This window comes from Dasypus novemcinctus, chromosome 11, assembly GCF_030445035.2.
Source record: "Dasypus novemcinctus isolate mDasNov1 chromosome 11, mDasNov1.1.hap2, whole genome shotgun sequence".
In the NCBI taxonomy this organism is placed as follows: Eukaryota; Metazoa; Chordata; class Mammalia; order Cingulata; family Dasypodidae; genus Dasypus; species Dasypus novemcinctus.
Genome location: NC_080683.1, coordinates 33,938,183 through 33,958,415, shown reverse-complemented (window position 1 = coordinate 33,958,415; position 20,233 = coordinate 33,938,183). Strand labels below are relative to the sequence as shown.

The following is a 20,233-nucleotide window of genomic DNA, read 5'->3' as shown; positions in this document are numbered from 1 at the left end:
ATTTGATGGAATCCTTGTCATAGGAACCAACAGAAGTTTACTACTGAGAAGACCTCTGTATGCATGACTGTTGGATGTAAAGGCTGCTGTCAAATGCTACCGATTCCCACTCCCCCCCCCCCGCCCCCCCAGGACAGTCTGTGTCTTGAATGAACTATAGTTCCAGCTGCCTGGCTGAGTAGTTGCTAAGGTATCACGTCTTCTCCCTTACCTGTGCAGTTTCAAACTTACACCAATGAAGATACCTTGTAAATGTCTTTAAAAAATTTTTTTTTATTAATTAAAGTCCATGGTTTAATTTAGGGTTTGCAGTTTGTGTAGTGTGGTTTCATAGGTTTTAAAAAAAGTTTTTATTCTGCTGCCAGATACAATCTAAAATTTCTCCTTTTAGTCATATTCCAGTATATATTAATATATTTCAGTGCTGTTAATTGAATACATACTATTGTGCTACTATCACCATCATCCACTATGATAACTATCTTGGCTTTTTGAAATCAAAATGAGTCTGATTACTAAGGGCATCTATATATATTGAAAATAAATTATATAACAGTAAATTCATCTCTATTATCATATTTTTTAAAAATGAGGCTTAAAATGGCCCTAAGTAAGTCTTACCTGAATAATTGTCCTTTCTATAAAGAGTATTTGAGATCTGATAATATTCAATAAATCTATTTGTCTATTTATTAGAGACTATGAAACTTATTAGAGATTAACTCTAATCCAGGGGTTCTTAACCTTTTTTGTTCCATGGACCCCTTTGCCAGTCAAGTGAAAACTATGGATCCCTTACTAAGTCCACATGATACTATGTGTTATTTAATAAATATATTACATCCACACCAACAAGTCCCCATAAGAATAATGTTTTCTTTTTTTAAAATTTCAATTCAAGCTCATGGACCCCTTTCTAAGAACCCCTGCTCTAATCTAAAGAGAAAATAAAAGTATTTCATGTTCTCCAACTCAAATAGTTACAATTCCAATAATTGAATTTGGATGGAGTGAATTAAGAAAGTTAAGGAATATTATCCAAGCTCATTCAATTTCAATTTTCAATAGAAGAATTTCAAATTGTCTGTAACAATTTACTTCCTGTTAATAACAATAAACAACAATTTATATTGACATGGTGAATTTTGTCCTAAATCATGTATCTTTAGGAGATAACAGTTAATCCACATTGTGGAATTCTTCCTTTTTTTTTTTTTTCCCCAAATATTCTGAATGTAGTGGGCTTTTTTCCTTCTTATTCTTAAAACAAAAAACACAAAAAAAACTGTGGCAAACATGCTCAAGAGCTCAATAAATAATGTGTAAGCGAAGTCTACAGTGACATTGCACAAGAAAGGGGCTCTAATCCCTCTGATGGAGAGTTACTTTTTATTTTTTTACAGGTTCTTAGACCCTTAGGATCTTTTCCTTTTCTTTTCCCACCGTTTCTCTACTTAATATTCACAAAAGACATCTTTTCTTTAGGCTAGATTAGTCTCAACCTAGAAAATTTTCTCTCACTATATTTTTGGTGGGGGGAGGAGTAGAAAAAGCTGTTGAACTCTGAAGCATACATTTATAGTCCATGCACTTCATTTCTAGACAGCACTGAATTGTTTGTGTATTTGTATTAAAAAAAAATAAGTAGTAACTTTACTTTATGATCTTTGGCAATTTAGTTCTGTGTGCATCACCTTTGAGTACTCCTGCATTGGAATAATAGGATTGGCATGATATTTTATATTAGTAAATGTAGATTTCCCAAATATCGTGGCTGGCTCTATTCAGTGGTTTACATACCTGCTAATGAAATGCAACTGTGTAGCAGTTTCAGAGAACATAGTATCAACCAATTGTTTTATATACAAGTAAGATTTAGAGGAATCACAGAGGGTCATTTTTCAAAACATAAGGATTTTCATTAAGATTAAACCACATAGTTCATTAAGAATTTCCTATTCCTTTCCCCTCATCCAACATTATGTCACATGGTGTTAAATTTTGCAATAAGGTCAAGTATAGAGGTGGAAGAAAACAATAGACTCTTTTGACAAAATAAGGCTAGTCTGTTCTAAATTGAGTGCATGTTATATTTACTTTATAAAAAATGAAAATGTAGAAACATAAGAAAAGAAGATATGATGAATTCAACACAATATCTTTCCCTCTCTATCTGAAAACAGAAAGTAAGTTTCTTTTCTATTCTATGAATAACAATGCATTGAGAGTAGAAGAAAATAGTTTATTTTTATTATTCTTTCTAATGGATCTATTATTCATCTTATCTCTTTCACTTATGGAGTGACCTGGTCAATTTACTTTACCTACTTGTGATTCAGTTTCTTCTGCAGAGTGGGGAAAATAATGGTAAATTAGTTACTTTTAAGGTGATTGTAAGAATTAAATGAGTTGACACAAGCATTAGCTCTTCTCATCTGTTCTTTCTCTTCTTCTTTTTCTTTTTCATCTTATTTGCACTTCTTTTTTTGTAGATGTACTAGGAGTTACTACCTCCTGTGCATTGTGCTTAAATATAAGCATCCCAAAATGGCTTTTGAGTGAATGTACACAGTTACAGCCAAGGATAAGATATATTCTATTCTGCTTTCGATTCATTGTCTAATGCTGTTCAACAATCTGATGGACTTCTTGATGTTAGAATCACATTAGACTGACCACGAGGCTTCTCGTTTTTCCAAAGGTCACTGAGCCAATTATCCCCTAACCATTATTATTATTACTTTATTGTTTTAGTAACATATGTATATATGTATATTTAACATTTCCCCTTTTAATCGCATTCAGATGTATATCTCAATGCTGTTCATTGCTTTCACAAGGTTGTGCTACCATTACTGCAATCCATTTACCATTTCCATCATTCTAAATAGGATCTCTACATTTTAAGCCTTACCCTTCCAAATAAATTTGATGACTGGCTTTTCCATATCTGCAAAGAAAGTTATTGGAATTTTGATTGGGTTTCATTGAATGTGTAAATCCCTTTGGCTAGAAATGACATCTAACAATATTTGATCTTCCAATCCATGAGCATGGAATGTCCTTTCATTTATTTTGGTCTTCTTAGACTTCTTTTAGAAATACTTTATAGTTTTCCACATACACATCCTTTACATCCTTGGTTAAATTTGTTCTTAGATATCTAATTCTTTTAATTGCTATTGTAAATAGATTTTTTTCTTAGTTTTCTCTTCAGATTGTTCATATTAGTGTATAGAAATACTATTGGTTTTTGCATATTGGCCTTGTATCCTATTATTTTACTGAATTCAATTATTATCTCTTATAGTGTTATAGATTTTTTAGGACTGACTATATATATAGGACCATGTCATTAGCAAATAGTGAAAGTTTTACTTCTTCCTTTAGTTTGGCTGCCTTTGATTTCTTTCTCTTGCCTAATTACTCTAGCTAGAACTTCCAGCACAATATTGAATAGTAGTGATGACAGTGGGTATCCTCACCTTGTTGATCTTAATGGGAAAGCTTATAGTCTTTCCCCTTTGAGTATTATTAGCAGAGGGTTTTCCTACTCATATTGAGGAAGTTTCCTTCTATTCCAGGTGTTCTTAACCTGTTTTGTTCCATGGACCCCTACCAGTCCATGGTGAAAACCATGGACCCCTTACTAAGTCCACACTATACTATGTATTCTTCAATAAATATATCACCCCTGTACTAACACGTCCCCACAAGAATAATGTTTTTTTAATTTTAATTCAAGCTCTTGGACCCCTTGTAAAGAACCTTTGTTCTTTTTTTTTTCTTTTTATTGACTTTGTAATAATATTACATTAAAAATATATATGTGAGGTCCCATTCAACCCCACCCCCCCACCCCCCCTCTCCCCCCCCCCCCCCAACAACACTCGTTCCCATCATCATGACACATCCATTGGATTTGGTAAGTACATCTTTGGGCACCTCTGCACCTCATATACATTGGTTCACATCATGGCCCATACTCTCCTCTATTCCATCATGTAGGCCCTGTGAGGATTTACAATGTCCGGTGATTACCTCTGAAGCACCATCCAGGGCAGCTCCATGTCCCGAAGACGCCTCCACCTCTCATCTCTTCCTGCCTTTCCCCATACCCTTTGTCCATTATGTCCAATTCTACAGTAAAGATTCTTATAAATACTGCCTAAAAAAAAAAAAAAAAAAAAGAACCTTTGTTCTATTCCTATTTTTCTACTTGTTTTTAAGGGTACTAGACTTTGTCAAATATATTTTCTGCATCAGTTGAAATGATAATGAGGTTTTATCCCTGCATTCTGTTATTGTGGTGTGATACATTAATTGATTTTCTTATGTTGACTGAACGTTACATACCTACAATAAATTTCACTTGATCATGGTATATAATTCTTTCGGTGTGCTGTTGAATTTGGTCTGATAGTGTTTGGTTGAGGATTTTTGTATCTATTTTCATAAAGGATATTGGACTGCAATTTTTTTTTCTTGTGTTATCTTTATTTGGGTTTGGTATTGGGTGATGTTGGCATCATAGAATGAGTTAGAGAATATTCCTTCCTCTTCAATATTTTGGAATCCTTTGAACAGGACTGATATTAGTTCTTCCTGGAATGTTTAGTAAAGTTCTCCTGTGAAGCCATCTGGTCCTGAACTATTCTTTGTTTGGAGGTTTTTCATTATTGATTCAATATCTTTACTTGTAATTGATCTTTTGAGATCTTCTATTCTTTTATAGTCAGTGTTTGATATAGTCTTATTGAGGATTCCTTGCCTCTTTCAGAATTCTCTATCTTTGGTATTTGACATTTTGATTAGTATGTATCTTAGAGTAGGTCTGTTAGGGTTTATCCTGTTTAGAGTACTTTGTGCTTGAATATTTATGCTTTTCATAGGAGTTAGGAAATTTTTGGCCATTATTTCCTCAAATATTCTTTCTTCTCCTTTTCTCTTTTCTTCTGTGACTTCCATGATGCATATATCAACATTGCCTCATGTTATCACACAGGTCACTTAAACTCTCAGTTTTTTATATTCTTTTCTCTGTTTTTCCAACTGTATGATGATTTAATTTGCATATTTCATTTTATTCATACACATAACAGAAATATTGGAAGTAATAAAACAGAAGAATGCATGTGTTTTTATATATTTAATGTTACAACATAACCAATGCCACCAGTTCCTCATTGTGTTGCTTCTAAGAAAGCACTGGAACCATTAACTCAGAAGGTTTTTACCTCTACTATGACTCCACCTCCTAGGGAAATATGGGATGGGTGCTTATGGAATTCTGGGTGTTTATGGACAGGAATTTGATGAGGGGGCTCAAAATATTTCAAATTATTGCTAGTCCATGGTGACTCTATAAAAAAGAAGGCTCAGAGGTAGGAAAGTAATGTCTACTTCTATTTCTCTGTGCAAAGTCCTCATTTATATTTGTGAACCAGCTGGGAATCCACCAGCCTGTCACCCATGGGAAACTGCCAGATACACAACAGGTTGTATACTCACCATCCCAAAGGGCTTCTTTCCACATGGCTTAATCTCTAGTTGGCCAAGTCCCTCAGAGTGGATCACAGAGATGGAATGTCTCTTAAAGAGGGGCTCTTCCATGGGAGAAAGCAATGTTATTCCCACATAGGTTCTACTTTCTGGATGGGCTCCATATGGTCCTACCCACTACAAAAACTTTGCATTCTTCCTTTCCTTTCTTGCATTAAGCTTTTCAAAGACTTCCATGCTTGCCAAATGGCTAGAACATGAGCTTCAGTGTTTACTCTTACACAGCCCCAAAGGCCCTACAAACACCAGTATCCTTCTATTTGTAACATTATCCACTATAGCCCAGAAAACACAAAGCCTTTATAATTCAATGCTTACCCTCAGTAAGAACATTCCATTTTGAATGGGCATAAGACATGTCTACTAGACTATCAAACTTTTCTTTTTTTTGACAGCGAAGAATGAATCTAGTCAAATGAGTGCTTATTCTGGAAGCTGCCCACTAGAGAGCTCTACTCACTGAACTGCACAGAGAGGGATGATCCTCCTTGGGACATCTATAGAGCCTGTGGTAAACACTCTGGAACATATTCCTTGACGGAAAAGCACTTATTTTCTAAAACCGCCAAATGATGAGTGGAAGCAAGTCTGGTGAATAAACTGGATAGCATCTTCTTGGACCCCAGATGAGGGGTTCAATAAACAATGAGGCTGAACTATACGAGGTCATGAGCTGGCTCTGAGGACCAGCTCCAGACAGCCTTTCAGGTATATCTGAAGCCATGGTAGTGTATTAGTCAGTCAAAGGGGTGCTGATGCAAAATACCAGAAATCTGTTGGTTTTTATAAAGGGTATTTATTTGCGGTAGGAGCTTGCAGTTACCAGGCCAATAAGCATAAGTTACTTCCCTCACCAAAGTCTACTTCCATGTATTGGAGCAAGATGGCTGCCGAAGTCGGTGAGGGTTCAGGCTTCTTGGGTTCCTCTGGGCTCAGCTCCTCTGTTTTCTCCACAAGGTCAGCTGTAGACTATTCGGTGAATGACTGTCTCTCTCCCTGTGGTTTCTGCTGTGTCTAAGGAGCGTCTCTATTCCTCTGTTCTCTTTTCCTAGCTCAGGTCCTCTCTTCCCCGGTCTCGCTTCTCTTTCTTCTATGTGATTACTTCCTGGGGCTCCAGCTTAAGACTTCTGTATCAAACTCCAACATCAAAAACCCTCCACTCTGCCCCTTGCATTGCCTTTTATCTGTGAGTCCCTGCCCACCAAGGGCTGGGGACTCAAGGCCCTAATGACATGGCCCATACAAAGCTCTAATCATAACTTAATCATGTACAGGTACAGACCAGATTATAAACATAATTCAGTATTTATTTTTGGAATTCATAACCATATCAAACTGCTACAGGTAGCATCACACAAATGTGTGTCTAAACCTCCAATGGACCAACTATGAAGTCAACTTCTCATTTAAATGTCAACCTTCATGCTACATACAAACACTACATAAATTAGCTAAGAATTAGAATGTTTTCTTGTGTTGAAAATATATGTACTGTATAAGCAAAATGCCTCAAGAAAAAAGCTTACAAGCTAGGTGTTCCCATCAGTCTCCTACTGAAAGGGTCTTTGTGAGGATTACAGGACGACCACATAAAAGGACACGATAGGTGCACACTAAATGCTGCCTTCTTCCCTTCTCATGAAATGGGAAAGGAGGCTGAAATTTCAGGTGCCATGCCCCCAAACTCCTCTTTGGATCTTCTTTGTAAGTTCTACAATAACACCAGGAAACAGGAAATCCAGATATGAGCCAGACAGACCCAAAAAGTATTTCCATATTAGGATGCCTAAGAGTTCCAGTGAAATTCTGTGTTCCAGGTCATAAGATTGGTTGAAGAGCTGGAAGACTAAAGTGATTGGTCTTTTGAACTTCCCAGCATTCTTCTAGCACTGCAAGTTATGTCTTGCTGCAATTTAATGGTGTAGTTTAAGTAACTGCTTTGCCCCATTTCTGAGGTGGTAGATTTTCAGGGGTTCAAGGTGCAGACCAACATCACCCTCAGTGTCCTTCAAGAGAAAAGCTGTTGAGAGAGATGGAACAGCCAGACTGATCTTGAGACTCTGATGTGGAGAACTCCTGGGGCAGCGGGCTTTGGGTTTGGGAAGTCTCAGCATGCTCCCAAACTCATTTAACCCTCTCATTTCAAGTCACCTGGGTTAGGCCAACTTGCTGGGAAACTGGAGTGACTTCAAACCTCAGTGCACAGGATATCTTGTGGACTTCTCAGACCTTAGCATTAGGGAAAACTTTCACTTGGTGGAAGTAGTTATATTCCTGGGGATGTTTATTCCAATGATTTCAGTTTATATATACTCATAGAAGGTAGGAAATGAGACAACACGGAGCAGGAGAGGGGACAGACAAGAGAGGCTCATTTTGTTTCCTTGAGGGCATTTTTCAGGACTTTTTTTTTTTTTCAATTAGGCCTCCAAACAGGCAATTATTGTTAATGTTGAATTTCCCTTTGTACATATGTTCAAGACTGTTAAACCACATTTGGAGAGTCAGTTTCAAGCTTGTTTTGATAACTGTCCTTTACTCTGAGCAGAGGATAGCCTGTTCCCAGCTAGGGATGAAGTAAAAAGTTAGAATTTCATTTCTCTAACTGAGGCAGGTTTTCCCTGACGTAATCCTTGCAGTTTAGTGTTGGCATCTTCTTCCTGGGTCTCCTATCTAGATAATGCAAGGAAATGGGGCATGTAAGAAACTTGACAGAGCCATGGAAGGGGAGGGAGACATACTTGCAAGTAGACCTCAAAAGCAAATGGTCTCTCACTTTAAGGGCATCAGTTCCCTGGAGAGTTTGTGAAAAATGGAGATTCTCAGAACTCCCTGCTTGCAAAGCTCTAAGCAGCTGGAGGTGCCACAACTTTGATAATACTCTTGTATGACTGACAACCAGAGAGGGCAGTCACATGAGGGTGGGGGTGTGGAAGGAGAATGATGGATTCTACCTGAGACAGAACATTGGGAGGAAGGACAGCATGGAGAAGTAGAGCTGAAAAAAAAAAAAGAGCTAGGGAAAGACAGCATTGGCTTGGAAAGAAGCAGGAACACAAAAGAAAGGAACAATAAAATAATAAATAAGACTCATAGGTCTGGGTGTAGCTGCAGAGCCAGGTGTCCCATGGCATGAGACCTCAATGAGAAAGCTTCATAAACCCCAGCTCTGCCGGGAGTCTTTGCTTCTAACACACCAAGCTGGCTGAACAGAGTTCTCCGAAAATTCCAGAATATTACCTGGTCAGATGGGGCAGCAGATAGGAAAGAATGGCTGCAAGGAAAGTGGCAAGGTGTAGTCCAGTAACACCCTTCTTTTGTGGATGCAGCAGCCCTAGGAGTGGGATGTGGTGGTCTGTCTCAAGGTCAGCACGGATGTGTTCTGTCATGCCCAAACTAGGGGTGAGCACCCAGAGCAAGATTCTTTCAAGTGTTGCAGTGAGCCCAGCATGGAGATAAAGTTTTCAACCTGGTCAGTGTTGACTCTGGTGCTTTGCAATCTCATCATGGATGTGCAACTTGAGGGCCTTTCTCATGGGTGTACCCAGAGGCATGTGTGCTGACACCTCCTTACTCACCTTTTATGGATTGTCATCCTGAAACATGATAACTGATGTGACCTCTCTGTTGTAGGCCTTGTATTCTAAGCAGAAGAGCTGGTCCCTAGAAAGCTCCAGCTCAGAGCTGCTACTACTGCTGATTTCACCAGACTCCTCGTAGTCTAGGTTGCTTAGATGGTAGAGACATCTTGGCATAGTGGCAGGTACATCTGCAGGTCAGGCTTGTGGGCTGCGTGGGCATGGGTGTGTGCTGCCTCCTTGCCTTCTCCTTGGCTGCCTGCTTCACCTTCTTGTCATAGTTGTCCTCTGTAGGGAGCCAAATGGGAGTCATGGATGGCTGGCAGGGCAGGACAGGGTGGTACCAGGAGAGCTGGTCTGGTTGGATATGGTGCAAGGAGCCATGGCTCATGTCCAGCCACCCAACAGGCTTGCAGAAGAGCCCCAGCCCAGAGTCTGGTATAATCTCCCTCTGGACCCTGGTGTGGTGACTTGCAGCCTCCTCAATAACCCAAAAGGCCACCTTCCCCTGCTAGCACCCACAATTGTGTGATTTTGATTGTCCTGTCTTCTGGTTCACTGATTCTTTCTCCTGCCTGTTCATATATCCTGTTATATGCCTCTAATGTATTTTTATTCCCCATTGTCATGTTTTTCATCCCCATAAATTCTGTTATGTTTCTTTTTGAACTTTCTCATTGTTCCTTTTGGTCACATGTTGTCTTCTTAATATTTTTTAGCTTTATCTATATTTAGTATATTTCTATCCATATTTTTCTTCAACTCCTTTAATTGATTTAGGAGATTTCTTTGAACTTATTTGTAATTATTTGTTCCAAAGTTTGTGTTTCTTCTGAAAATTCAGTTTGTTTCATTGTATTTTATTATAGCTTGTGATTTTTTTGCTGCTGTCTGTGATTATTTTGATGCACTTACTCTGAAAGTCAGTTTCTCCCTCTTGTCTAAGCTTTTGTTATACATTGTCTGTACACTGAATGGTTGGTTCAGCTTATACTGAAACTGTAAAGCAGCCCTTGTTTACCTGTTCAGATCTTTTTTTTTTTTAAAGATTTATTTATTTCTCTCCCCTTCCCTCCCCACCCCAGTTGTCTGTTCTGTGTCCATTTGCTGCATGTTCTTCTTTGTCCGCTTCTGTTGTTGTCAGCGGCACAGGAATCTGTGTCTCTTTTTGTTGCATCATCTTGTTGCATCAGCTCTGTGTGTGTGTGGCACCATTCCTGGTTGGGCTGAACTTTCTTTTGCACTGGACAGCTCTCTTTATGGGGTGCACTCCTTGCGTGTGGGGCTCCCCTACACAGGAGGCACCCCTGTGTAGCACGGCACTCCTTGCACGCATCAGCTCTGTGCATGGACCAACTCCACATGGGTCAAGGAGGCCCGGGGTTTGCACTGCAGACCTCCCATGTGGTAGGTGGACACCCTATCCAGTGGGTCAAGTCTGCATCCCATACCTGTTCAGATCTTTGACCATTAGTTTTATTATTTATTTCTATCTATACTACATGACCTTGTGTACCAGGAAGCTTAAATATGAATTTTCTGCCCATCCTTTTTGTTTGTGAAATTTCTTAAACTTTTTCCTTATCTTTGCAATTCACTATCTAGAAGAATAGTTTTCAAATTATGAAATTATACTCTACATTTCTTTTCTATTTCTAATATTTTTGATTAAAATTAATCTAAGTGCTGAGCCCTGTGGTGTCTGCCCATTGATTGTTTCTTTTCCCATGCTCTTATTTTTGTCAATAAGCCATTTCTTTATCCAAGATAAAACATTTTTGTGAATACAATCCAGTAGTGATTCAACTTTAATATAATCTCTGAATGAAAGGGAATTTAAAATCTCAGTACTTTAGGACAGATTGTTCTCCTTGTTCATCTTCTAATTTATCCCTTCAAAGAATCCTATTAGAGTAGATAACTGTGATATCCCCTTTCAGAAATCATATTACCCTTCTAATAGATTACCCTCCTCAAACATGTATGGATTCAGGGAAAGGAACTTGAATTCTTTTGTTGAAGTTCATTGCTGAGTTTATAGTCAAGGTATCACACAGCATCAAGAGTATTGAAATTGAATTATTGGTATAGAGAATTTTCAAGACAGACATTTAGGTTAACTTGATATGGTTACAAATAGAGAAATTAGTATCTGATAAGAAGCAGATGCAAAAAGTAGGTAATTAGGTTGCAATATGTTAGGGAGGTTGTCAAAATAGGATTAGGGAATTAGATGAAGAGTGTCAGCCAAAAAATTCTGAAAGTCACTGATATTCATCCCCCAAAATACATTAGGGTAAATACATTTGTAGTTAAACCACAAAAAAGGGGAACGTTTACCTGCTGACTCATCTTCTTTCATGTACCTTTGGCTTATAGGTTAATTTCTATGTGCCCTGTCTGTCCATATCTAATGTTTTAGTTTGCTAAAAATTCCTGGGAGCAACATATCTGAAATGTGTTGGCTTTTACAATGGAATTTTAGGTTAAAAGCATACAGTTCTGTGGCTGTGAAAATGTCCACATCAAGGCATTGTCAGAGATGCTTTCTCACCTAAGTTTGGTTGCTGGCAATCCTGGATTCCTTCTACATGGCAAGGCACATGGAGGAAGGCATCTGCTTCTCTTCCAGGTCTCATTTTTTCAGGTTCTGGCTGTTCCATCTGTGGCTTCCTCTCTGAGCTCTTGGGCTCATTCTGTCTTTGCTGTTTTTCTCTATGGCTGCTGCTTTCAGTTCTGATTTATAAAGGACTCTAGCAAGAGGACCAAGACCCACCCTCGGTCATGGCTCATTGAAGTAATTCACTCAATCCCCAACTGAATTAAATCCAATCAATGGGTCCCTTACCTACAGGAATGGATTAGCTTCAAGAACATGATATTTGGGAAACGGACTTTGGCCCAGTGGTTAGGGCGTCCGTCTACCATATGGGAGGTCCGCGGTTCAAACCCCGGGCCTCCTTGACCCGTGTGGAGGTGGCCATGCGCAGTGCTGATGCGCGCAAGGAGTGCCGTGCCACGCAAGGGTGTCCCCACGCGCAAGGAGTGCGCCCGTGAGGAAAGCCGCCCAGCGTGAAAAGAAAGAGCAGCCTGCCCAGGAATGGCGCCGCCCACACTTCCCATGCCGCTGACGACAACAGAAGCGGACAAAGAAACAAGACAACAAGACGCAGCAAACAGACACCAAGAACAGACAACCAGGGGAGGGGGGGAATTAAATTAAAAAAAAAAAAAATCTTTAAAAAAAAAAAAAAAAGAACATGATATTTTTTTGGGTTCTACAAAAAGCTTCAAACTGTTACATCTACTTAGGGACCCAGCTTAGGGGACTTACCAAGGATTTCATCATACTTCCAAGTAGGGCAGAAGGAGTATATAATTCTAAGGAGGCTTTTGTTTTTTTAAAACAAAGGTACTGAGGATTGAACCCAGCACCTTGTACTTGCAAAGCAGGTGCTCAACCATTGATCTACACTGGCTCCCCTGAGGTGTCTTTTAATAATCTGTAAGTCCCTTAACCTCTGGCTATTTGTAAAATTGATTGAAAATTTTGTGCCTTTCTCCAATTGCATTCTTTAACTTTTTCAAAGCTGCTGAGTGAATATTATCTGGTGCCAACAAGTGTACATCTAATTTTTGATTATGTAGAATAATGGAGATAGCAGCTGATTGGTGCCAGAAGACTGGGGTTGATGCTTCAGACTTTCCGCCTGTGTAATTTTGGGTGTCAGCCCTTCAGCAACTTGCCATTACTTATAAACAGAGCAAACCACAGTTATTGTGTGTGTGGGGGGGTGTTGGAGCATGCCAACTGAAAGGGCTATTAGCTTATCTTTCTGCGTTTGCCTACATTTTGGAGTAAGAGTCCATTATAAGTAGATGAATCTGTGATGGTAATTCCCACCTAAGAGAGATTAAGTTAGAGTCTATAGGTGTAATTATGAGCCAAATGCTGGGACAAATAACCATAGATAATATGTTATAAGGTCAGAGACAGGTTGGAGGCAAAGTTTAAGAGCCAAGAGTTTGGAATTAGATGAAAATGGAATATGACTAAGAACAGGTCAAGAATATGGGAGTAAAATCTGGAGCAATTGCTAAAATAGATTTGGCTTGTCAAAAACTAAACTTTAGTCAAGTGATTATAGCAATTTGATGATTTTTGGCTGTAAGTTAGAGAAAACCATAGCTCAACTGGCTTAAAGAAATCAGAAAAATATATTTAGTATGTAAAAGGAAGCTTGGAGGTAGGCCGATCCAGGTTTAGTTAATTCAGTGGTTGAATGGTATTGTCAAGGAAGCAGTTTTTTGTTTGTTTGTTCTTTTTTGGTCATCTGTCATAGCATGTAAGCAGGTAAACCTGTTCTCACATGGATTTTCTGCATAGTTGCAAGATACTTACAGTAGTTCCTATTTCATATTTAGACATGAAAATGTCCATAGATAGAAAGGATGCTTTCTTCCTTCAGTCATTTTTAAATAGTAGAAAACTTCTCAGAAGTTCCTCATAGTCTCCTCTCATGTCTTGTTGGCCAGCATTGTTTTGTACTCATGCTTAAACCAATCTCTGGAGAAAGAAATGGGGCTATAATTATGGGCTTTGGTTGGAACTAAGGATGGGGTGACCCTTCTCTTTATCATGTGGTGGGAAGAAGTGAATATCTAAATGAAATCAGAGTCCTTAAAGCAAAGAAGGTAAGAGCTGTTAGAAAGGCAGCCAATTTGTGTCACAATAATCATGGGCTTGTAGCCTATGGGTAATTTGGGTTGGCCTAAAGGACTAGAAGCAGAGAAAAATATGAATAAGCTATGCCAGAGGGAAGAAGCACTGGTGGAGACTAAGAAGAAAAGCCATACATTTGGGACTCTTTCAGAATGTCAAGTTAGAGGAATTAGTTAGGAGAGGAGCCAGTGTATGAGAGATGACTGGTACTGGATAACCAGAGATAAAATGAGGTAAAGGAAGTCTGAAAGGATGACTCAGGAAGTATTTCCACAAATCCTGATTAATAGTAAGGGTAGTATGTTCTGTCCTAGTTGAGTTATTTACCCTCTCAGAACTTTAATTCTTTATTTGGAAAATGGGATGGTAATCAATAGATTTGGAGAATTAAATAAGATATTTAGGTGAAAGGATTTATTGAACTTTAAAATTTATCTAGGGAAACGGACTTGGCCCAGTGGTTAGGGCGTCCGTCTACCACATGGGAAGCCCGTGGTTCAAACCCCGGACCTTCTTGACCTGTGTGGAGCTGGCCCACACGCAGTGCTGATGTGTGCAAGGAGTGCCGTGCCACGCAGGGGTGTCCCCCGCGTAGGGGAGCCCCACGCGCAAGGAGTGTACCCGTAAGGAGAGCTGCCCAGCGCGAAAGAAAGTGCAGCCTGCCCAGGAATGGCACTGCCCACACTTCCCGTGCCGCTGACAACAACAGAAGCGGACAAAGAAACAAGACGCAGCAAATAGACACAGAGAACAGACAACCGGGGGAGGGGGGTAATTAAATAAATAAATAAATCTTAAAAAATATTTTTACCTAGATATTAGAAGTTATTATAATTTATAATTAATAGTATTTAATCTAGTGTTTTTGATTTGTCTACATCCAGTGCATTTTGGGAGAGGGATTTAGTACAGTAAAGACTTAGCAAAATTAATATAATCCGTCATTTTTATTATGAGGGCATAATTTGCATTGCAATTATCAGATAATGTAGGATACCTGGATAAAAACTGCCCCATTCAAATTAGTTATCTCTGAGCTTTAGTCCTTTCTGTTGTTATATCCCTCTCCCTGTGTGAATATGCAGTTGTTCCTTCTCCAGTGCATGATGTGTGTGTGAGTGTGATGGTTAAGCAAGGTATACGTGTTCATTTTTCTGGTTATGAATGTGTGAATAAGTTAATTTTCCTTCCATCATTGTGGAAAGGAATTTTTTTAAATCCGTTTTTTAAAAGGTGCTTGAATTTTAATTCTTAAAGCAAACAGAAAGTTAAGCAGCTAAATGTCTTCCGTATTTGAAATATATGCCTGTAGCTATTTCATTAATTAGGATGTGGGTCATATACCAAATCATGGAGATCATTGACCCAGGTAATTACTTCCTTCCTCCCTCCCTCCCTTCCTTCCTTCCTTCCTTCCTTCCTTCCTTCCTTCCTTCCTTCCTTCCTTCCTTCCTTCCTTCCTTCCTTCCTTCCTTCCTTCCTTCCTTCCTTCCTTCCTCGTCTTGTTATTGCTGCTGCTTTTTACCCACTCAAACAGTTGGCACTTAACAATATATGACTATTGTAATTCATATTATGTATAACTATACAATATATAGTTATATCTTCACTTGGTTTCTTTGGAAAATAGAGCTTGAGACAAAGGCTTATGGCAACCACTTTATTGGGGTGTTTGAGGCCAGGGAGCAAAAATGAGTGATTGGTGAAGCAAACAGGAAAGGGAAAAAATGCAAAATGAGGATGCAAAATGAGGATCAGGTAGATCTCTCGACAGACAACTCACTGCTCAATCACTTCAGTCACATGAAGTAAGTCTTAGAACTGACCTTGTAAGATGGGGGAAAACCTTTAACCTACCCTTGACCAAAATCAGATGATTGGCCTTACCCTTCTGGGTATGACATGCACAGGTGCAGAGTATGTAATCCCATGAAGTGATTACAAGAAGGTGAGAGGTTCCTCCTGGTACCAACCTGTGTCAAGGGGCACTCATGTTGAAAGTAGTTGGAGGTACAAAGACTGGTTGCCCATGGCCAGAATAAGAGAGAGAAGAGGCGAAGAGTGTCTGAAATGATGCATAAGACATATCCAATAGACTGTACATACACAATAATTTTGGGTAGCTGGGATTTTAATGCTGAATAAACATTATTACTAGTATTTATTTATGGGGAGAGGTATTTTATACGCATGTCGTGGTGGTTTGGAACTGTACATACCCCAGAAAATCATATTTTTAAAGCTAATCCATTCCTATGGGTGTGAAACTGTTGTAAGGAGAATCTTTTGACAAGGGTACTTCAGTTAAGGTGTGACCTACCTCATTCAGGATTAGTCATAATCCTCTTACTGGAGTCATTTATAAACTGGTTGAACACAGAGAGAGAGAGAGAAAACCATGGAAACAAGAAGCTGAAAGCAATGAATCCCAGAAGAGAAGGGGAAGACCAGGAGATACTACCATGTGCCTTGCTATATAGCAGAGAATCCAAGGATCACTGGCAGCCAGTCTTTCGTATTTGGGAAGAAAGCATTGCCTTGATGATGCCTTAATTTGGACATTCTCATGACCTCAAACTCCCATTGTTTAAACCCAAGTCTTTTCATCGTATGTGCTTTAAGCAGCCTAGTCAACTAAAACACATGTATATATAGAGCTGTGGATAGCATTCCCTAATATTTTTAAATGTTTAGCTACCAAATTCAATATATTTGGTCAAGTAAATACAATATTTAAAGGTCCTTTTATAAATGCTTTCTTTTTCTTTTTAAAAAAGAAGAAAAACATAAATGATTGAAAAAGTAAGCCATTTGAGAACTACTTTTATTTTCATTTCCAGATGATTTTATTTGTGTGCTGGTAGGTCCAGCATGAGTGTGAAAACATGATATGATATTAGACTAAGGTCTGTCAAACAGTCAGTAAGGAATATCTTCTTTGTAATTTAAAAAAACTGTTTTATTGCTTTGTGACTTTTTGTTGAATTCCAACTAATGGCAGAGAGAGACATTTCTATTTTCTCAGAAGACACTATGCTTTCAGGTATAATGCCATACTTTAGGAGCAAAATAGTCAGAAATGTTTGAGCTGCAACACTTTCTGCAGTCTACAAGATAAACTGGTAATATTGACCAGTCCACTGCATTTTATTACAATTTTTAATTGTTATTACAGTGGTACCTTGGTACTCTTCATTAATTGGCTCTGGCAGGCACACAAGTACCAAAAATTATGAGTACCACACAAATTTTTCCCATAAGGAATAATATAAATAAATTTAATGTGTTCCTAAATCAAAGTAAATGCACATTTTAAAGGCAATATGTAAGAAGATAGGGTTGTACATCATTACTTTTATTATGAGAAATAAACATAAAAATTAATAAATACTTAAAGTAAATAAAATAAAAATTTTACTTTACCTGTACTGAGAGGAGCCCAGGGTCTAATGGGATTTAGGGAGGAGAGGGGTGAGAAGGAGAGGTTACATGGAGTGCTGCTTTGAAGGAGAGTTCTCCAATAGAATATTGGGTACTTGCACTTCAGGTGTTCTTTCTCTTTCCTACCTTTTTTCAACTTGCACCACATTCTTTGCACACACTCTTTGTCACCTTCACTAAAAACTTATCCAATGAAGACTGTTTCTGTCTTTTCAGAATTCCTTGAAAGTGTGAAATTGTTTGGTCATCAATAAATTCATATTTCTGCTTGTCAGAGCTTTGTCTGGATGGGATTTCTCCACAAAATTTTGAACTTCTACCCATTTTGCACATATTTCTTTTATCAAGGAACTGGGGACATCCTCCCTTATCTCCTTCTCACCTCAAGAAATCTCTTCAGCCACCTCTCGCTGCTGCTCCTTCTGTACCTCCTGCAGCTCCTCAGTGCTGAGCTCTTCATGATGTTCCTCCACTAACTCCTCAACATCAGCAGCATCAACTTCCAGATCATGGATTAACCCAGAGATACGGTATCCTGCACAATTGTACGCTCTGTACCTGCAGGCTTGGGTTCACCCTCAAACCCTCCTAAGTCTCTCTGAGTCACCACTTCTGGTCACAAATTCTTCCATACTAAATTCATTGTCCTATAAGACTTTATTCCAGGCCTAATCAAGAAGGTTAAGGCTGTGCAGGATATTGAAATGCTTCTTCTAGAATTCTGTGAGGGTCAACTGGTTGTCAGAGGTGATCTCAAAGCATGTCTGGAAAAGCAGCTTGGAAGTTTGAAATGACTTGCTGGTCCATGAACTAGATGAGAGGAGTAGTGTTTGGGGACAGGAACCTTGCAGTGATGAAGCTGAACTCCTTTAGTAAGTCATCTTGCAAGCCTGGAGAGTGGGTAGATGGATTGTTCAAAAGCAGAAGAGCTTTCAGAGGTAAATCTTTCTCTAGCAGCTATTTTTTTACTGAGTGACCAAACACTTCATTTTTCTACTCAGTGAAAAATTGCCTCATGACCCAAACTTTGCTGTTCGCCTACCACACCACAAGGAGTTTGCTTTCTATGACATTATGCTTCTTGAAAACTTGCAGGTTTTCATTATGATAGACTAATAGAGGTTTGAGATTTAAATCCCCACTAAAATTCCCACTCAACAATGGAATGAGTCTGTCCTTCATCGGTTTGTGACCCAAGAATGCCGTCTCCCATTTTGTGATGTAGGTCTTACTTAGCATTTTTTTCCCCCCAAAATTCTGGTCTCATCACATTTGAAAACTGGGTGAGGAATAAAACCCTCAGCCTCTATGTAGTCTTGAAATTCACAGACTAATTCATCAGCAGCCTTTTTATTAGCACTCACTGCCTCTCCATGCCTCATGATACTATGGATGCTGGTCATCTCTCTTTTTAAAATTAACAAATCAGCCTTGACTGGCCTTAAAAACGTCAACACTCTCATCACTCAGTTCTGGTTTGTTTTTCAGAGGATCAGCATGCAACACTTTCAGTTTTTCACATATCATGACTTCCAATACACTCGCCTGCTAACAGCTTCTCCTTTACCCAAATTAATAACAGCTTTTCAACTTCCTTGAGTGGGAGTGCTGCTTTGTTACTGTTTTAACTCCTTTTGCACCATCAGCCTTCTTTTATTGATTCTTTACTCTTAATGATGGTGGAGACCATTGTTCTAGGCATACTGTATTCCCTAGCAAGAGCAGTAATGCGAATTCTGCTCTCATATTTACCTATTCTTTCATATTTTTTTTTTTTGCTCAATGATGGTGCAAAGTAATTTTCTTTCCTGCACAGCACTATCACTGCTCATTTTCTTAGGACCCACAATGCCAAAAAAAAAAATGCAAAAATACACAAAATGACCACAGAAGCTAAGACCTCAATGAGATGTGCACAAGGCAAGTGCTGCTGCATGGCTAAAGGGTGACCTTTTGTTTCAGCTGGAAAGGGTAGTGAGTAATGAGGCAACTGACATTGACAAGGTGTAGCTTGTGTGTTGAGTATCAAACAAATGATGATTTTATACCAGGACAAAATTTTCCATCAAAATGAGTCTAGTACCAAACTCGATGGGTTTCAAAGCAATTGAGTAACCAAGGTATGACTGTATTGTCATCATGACCATATTTTGGTTCAATTTAATTTTTTTCCCAGATGAATGGGTTACTCTGCAAAGCTGTGGTGATAAGGTAAGGTTTGTAGTAACCATGGTTACCATTTAGGAGCAGTAACATCAAATGGCATCAATTTGTACAGAAAAGTCTTTCAGCTAAGAAAATGCTGGTCTGTTTGACATTATTTGTCAGAGGTTATTTCCAAGAAAAGGGCAAGGCATAGAGAAAAAGGCAAGGTTTGTCTTGGTACTACCATCTTCTTTAACTATTAGTGTCAAATACCTAATGATGAAACTTACGGACGGTGGTTAAAATTTAGGCCAGAGGAAAGATTATAGTGCATTTGTGATCACCTACTTAGGGTGTGGATTCTGATTCTGTTTCTCTATGACACCAGTCCACAGATTACAGCTGATTTTTAAATTTCTTTTTTAAGATTTATTTAATTTTTTCCTAACCCCCCCCCCCCCCATTGTCTGCTGTGTCCATTCACTGTATTCTTCTGCATCCGCTTGCATTATCCCGCGGCACTGGGAAACTGCATCTCTTTTTTTGTTGCATCATTTTGTTGTGTCAGCTCTCCATGTGTGTGGTGCCACTCTTGGGTGGGCTGTGCTTTTTTCATGTGGGGTGGCTCTCCTTGCAGGGCATACTCCTTGTGCAAGGGGGACCCCTATGTGGGGACACCCCTGCGTGGCATGGCACTCCTTGCACTGTGCGTGGGTCAGCTTACCACACGAGTCAGGAGGCCCTGGGGATCGAACCCTGAGCCCTCCATATGGCAGATGGACAA

The 20,233-nt window shown here is 39.0% G+C and overlaps 1 pseudogene; it reads right to left on the bottom strand.

Annotated features, from left to right (window-relative positions):
• Positions 1–9,035: 9,035 nt before the first annotated feature.
• Positions 9,036–19,535, bottom strand: LOC111766929 (UPF0561 protein C2orf68 homolog; annotated as a pseudogene).
• Positions 19,536–20,233: the final 698 nt, after the last annotated feature.